A 5,546-nucleotide genomic window follows, 5' to 3' on the forward strand; every position below is an offset into this window, starting at 1 on the left:
CATGTATCAATGTAACCCCCAACGTTGCTCGTCACCGACCCCCCCCCCCCCGCCGGTTATTTTGCTGCAGCCGGACTGCGGCAATACACGCTTGAGTTTCCTTCATATTTTTGTGTGGCTTGATGGCTCATTCTTTTTACCATCAAGTCCAAGGATTGTTTATCCATGCATCCAGAAAAACATCTTGATGACTTCCAGTTCTTAGTAACTAATAATAAAACTGCAATCAACATTTACATGCAAGATTTCCATGCCACAAGCAAACCCTGAAATCCCCCTAAACACTACAGCTCAGAGATCATGGAAACTTGACAAGATGTTCCCAAATTGACACACTCCTGAAGGAGTTACAATTGGAGAAACTGAAAGACATCTGACAGTACTCTCAGTATTAAAAGGAATCTGATCAATCACACCAGAGGGAAAAAAAGCAATGGCTGGGGGTGGGGTGGGGGTGCTAAGTAGGCTTTCTGAAACCCACCTGTCCTGTAGAAGCGCATCTGTGCCATGACTCCTGGTGCAATACTGAAATAACCTGCTTTTGAAATTGTTGCAAATGCTTTTCTTTGACATTTTCATTATTTTTGCTTTACAAGTAATACATATTAATTATGGAACAATCGAAAGTATAGATAAGCAAATAATAATATCAACAACAACAACCTGTAATCCTACCACCGAGAGAGAATTCATTGACACTTCGATCATCATCATCACATTAATAACATTACTTTGAGACCAGGTCTGGCCAATAGAAATATTACACGAGCCACAGATGTGATGTTACAGTGTCTAATAACAGGAAAATTTATGAGAAAAGATTCATAGTAAAAGCAAGAGTGGAGAATGTCTTAGCGAGAGAGCATGTGCTTAGCATGTGCAAGGCCCTGGGTTCAATCCTTAACACCAAAAATAAAAAGGTGGCATTAATGTCAGTGATATACTTTATTTAGGTAAATATGTTCAAAATATCATCGTTTCAACATGTAAGCAAGTATATTCAAAATCATTGAGATATTTTATGTTCTTATTTTCTTGCTAAATAAGTCCCCCAAGTCTAGTGTATTTCTTCTACAGCCCATCTCGGTTCAGGTGAGCTACATCTCAAAGCCACGTGTGGCCATTAGTTGCCTCATGTGTCAGCACATGAGGGGGTGTGTGTGTGTGCGTGTGTGTGTGTGTGTGTGTGTGTGTGTAGGAAATGTACATGTAGGAAATGCCTGTTTCTTTTTAATTTAGGGAATTTATTACTGAAGGGTATAGACACCCACAGGCAAATCCAAACAGGGAGAATTCAGAAATGAGATTAAAATGGCTACTGCAAACACCAGGAGAGAATCTGAGGGTCTTCCTCTTTCTGGAGGTAAGAGCTCAGCTCCTGGGGGCAGCCCATGAAGCTGGGCCGGCTGGGAAGGAATCACCTGCTCCCTCTTCTGGACACTGACTGACAAGATGTGAGAAAGAAATCCTAGTGGACAGACTCCTCAGTGGAGAGGCAGGGGATGCGGATGGATAGACAGGCAGCAATTCTGTGCCCATCCACCCCTCCACAAGCCCCTGTTTAGCTTTTCTTATAGACGTGAAAATGCGACAAAGAATATTTGGGGGATATTTTCCCAAGTTCATCTGGTTTTAGAAACTACAGAAACCAAACACAGCTTGAGAGGCTAGTGAGAGGTATAAAGCACAGCATTTATAAACCGGCCTGGCTGTTGCTGAATCCTGAGCAGTGATTTGAGTCCAGCATCAAACAGTAGGAGCATGAAATTCTGCAGAGAGGGAAAGAATTCATTTCAGAAAACCAGATAAGACCTGCCCTTAGGGCTCTAGTGCTGTCTCTCTCTTTGTGTCTCGTTGTGATAAAACATTCCTTTCATCAAAAACTATTTTTTGTAACTTCTTTTTCAGATAAGGGTAATACACATTCTAGAAGAAGTTTTTATAAAATTACAAGCACAAGTAAGTACAGTGAAAATCAACCATAATCCTACGACTCAGCACAACATATTCCTAAAACTTTGGTGTGTGTGTATGAATGTGTGTATTCATATGCGTGTGGCTATTCATATGCATGTGTGGATTTTTAAATAAATGTATATTCATGTGTATGTAGAAATGCACATATATCTGTTTTATTATTACACACAGAAACCATATCCATCCCATAGCAAGCACGAGGACTGACCTACCATTTTAAAAACATGAATAACCCTTGAAGAACCCTCTCCCATCAATCCTGTAATCTTCCCCTCAAAAGGTAACCACTAACCTGAGTTTAGTCTTCATTATTCCTGTATTTCCCTTTAGGCTTTATTTTGTATGTGTGTGTTCCTAGACCATAGAGAGAATTATTTTGTGTATTTTGAACAATTTATAATTTATGTACTGTGAGCATCCTTCTGCAAGTTACTTGTTCCATTTGATAAAATTTGGGATGATACAATGCTGTTCATTCATTTGAACTGCTATAGAGTCTTCCTTTGCATGAACAGACCGACATTTATTTTTTACTTAAGCCCCTGTTGCAGGTGATGCTGCTGAAAATATACTTCATATTTCTCTTTGTGTACTTGGAGAACACAACAGGGTAGATGGGTCATCGTGTGAACAGTCTCATGTGTTCACTTCCTCCTCCAGTGGTAGGGAGAATATATACCACCCCCAGCAGGGCATAGGATTTCTCATTGCTCTGGATCTTTACCAGTAATCCATTTGGCAGTCTCAGTCTCTCCTCCCCCGACTTAAGAATCTGAAACGATATCTCACTGTGGTTTCAGCTGGCATTTCACCAAGTACTAGTGAGGTAGAGCCAGTTACCATCTGGATACTGGCCCTTCATACTTTCCTGAGTTGACTGTTTCTACTCTTTGCACATTTTTATGGACTTGTTCAGAAAATTCTTCGAAACATTTTTAGAATGTGATCTGAACAGTTCAGATTTTTATCCATATCCAAAACTATATATGAGTTTTGAAGGTATGGACTGAATTAGAGAGGCAAGATTACAATCACTAGTTCCACCAGCAAAATATTTACACAAGGAGATGTTATCAAGAACAGTGATAAAGTAGAACACCAAAACAGTTCACATAACCCAAATAAAGGCAGAAAAGAGGAAATTGAAAAACTGAAAACAGATGGTGCAAATAGAGAACAATAAAACATGGAGCTAAATCCAAATGTGTCAATAATTATATTAATGCAAATAGTATAAACACATTAAGATGGATTTCCAGAATGCTTTTTAACACAATGTATTGTTGTTTTGTAACAGTAGCTATAATAGATTATCCCTGTACATATAAATATCTATATACAGAGCATCTGAAATATTTGTTTGTTTGTTTGTTTGGTTTGAGATAGAGTCTGGTCATGTTATCAAGTCTGGTCTCAAACTCCTGGGCTCTAGCAATCCTCCTGCCTTAACCTCCCAAGTAGTTGGGACTACAGGCATGAACCCTAGACATTTTATTTTTTAAAAAGCAAATTTAGGGCTGCGAATATAGCTCAGGAGTGGAGCACTTACCTAGGGTGGTCAAGGTCCCACATTCAGTCCTCAATATTAAAAAAAAAAACATGTTTATGACCCCCATAAGAAATTCATTTTGAGTGTAATAATATAAGTAGGTTAAAAATCATAAAACAAAGGGAAGAAGATATACCACACGAACACCATAAATTTCAGAATTATGAAATATGTTATGTGGCACAATGGTACCAGTCTAGATATCGTGAAAAGAAAATTGAAGTGTCTATACTAATCTATCAGACAATTTGGACTTCAAAGCCAAGAAAATTACCAGGAACATTTCATAATGATAAAGGTGTCAATTTATCCAGAAAACACAACAATCCTAAGTGCTGATGTGCTTAATATCAGGGTTTGTAAATAAGGAATCAAATCCTGGCAGAACTTTAGGGAGAACTTGACAGATCAACAGCGATGTCTGAGGATTTCAACGCTGTTCTATTAGCAATAGATGGAACCAGTAAAGAGAAAATTAGCCAAGATGGAGAAGAGAAAACCACCATCAACCAACTGAATTAATTCAACACTTCGAGACCCTCCACCCAATGCAACAAGACACACATTCTGTCAAGTGTACAGGAAATGTGCACTATGATAGATGATAAATCAAACCTTAGCAGAATTCAAACCATAGAAATCATATAAAAGGGGCTGGGGATGTGGCTCAAGCGGTAGCGCGCTCGCCTGGCATGCGTGCGGCCCGGGTTCAATCCTCAGCACCACATACAAACAAAGATGTTGTGTCCGCCGAAAACTAAAAAAAAATAAGTATTAAAAAATAATTAAAAAAAAAAAAGAAATCATATAAAATATATTATGTGACACAATGGTACCAATCTAGATATTGCTAACAGGAAGATAACCCCCAGACACCTTACACTTTAAAATTAACCATTTTCCTTCTAAACAGTCCATGAGTCAAAGAGAATATCTCATGAGAAATTAAGAAAAATTTTGAACTAAGCAAAATACAAAATTTATAAAATGCAGATAAGGCAGGGCTGAGAGGGAAACTTACAGTATTAAAATACTACATTGCAAATAAAAAGATGGGTCTCAAATAAATTAACTGAGGATTCACCTTAAGAAAATAGACAAGGATGGTATGTATATACAATGGAATATTACTCAGCCAGAAAGAAGAATGAAATTATGGCATTTACCAGTAAATGGATGGAACTGGAGACTATCATGCTAAGTGAAATAAGCCAGTCCCCAAAATCCAAAGGCTTAATGTTCTCTCTGCTATGTGTAAGCTAACACACAATAAGGGGGGCAGAGAATAGAAGTTCATTAGATTAGACAAAGAGTAATGAAGGGGAGGGAGGAGGACTAGGAATAGGAAAGACAGTAGAGTGAATCAGACATAACTTTCCTAGGTTATTATAAATACAGCTGGTGTAACTCCACATCATGTACAACCACCGGAATGGGATCCTAATAGGAATGGGTTGCACTCCGTGTATGTATAATATGTCAAAATACACTCTACTGTCATGTATATCTAAGAAGAAAAAGAAAGCAGATAAGAAAGATGATGATGATGATGATGATAATTCCAAAGCAAGCAGAATAAAGGAATAAAAGATATGAACAGATATTGATAAAACTGAAAACAACAACAACAAAAACAATCAATGAAACCAAAAGCTGGTTCTTTGAAGTTGCCAATAGGCTGATTGATCTTTAGGAAGAACCCTATGGATAAAGCTGAACTACCCTATTTTATAAATAATTGTGGCCTAGATATCACGGCAGAAGTGGCATCTCTGGAAGAGAGTCCCAAGAAGTTCCCCTGGGAGGGTGAAGGACTCAGTAAAGACTGGTGGGGTCCTTGACATGTGTAAAGGAAAAGAATTTCAGCCAGTTATATTGCATATGCCTATAATCCCAGAGCTCAGGAGGCAGAGGCAGGAGGATTGCCAGTTCACAGCCAGCCTCAGCAACTTAGTGAGGCACTAAGCAACTCAATGAGACCCTGTCTCTAAAAAAAAAAAAAAAAAAAAAAAAAAAAAAA

This window comes from Marmota marmota, unplaced genomic scaffold (genome assembly GCF_001458135.2).
Source record: "Marmota marmota marmota unplaced genomic scaffold, marMar, whole genome shotgun sequence".
Lineage (NCBI taxonomy): Eukaryota > Metazoa > Chordata > Mammalia > Rodentia > Sciuridae > Marmota > Marmota marmota.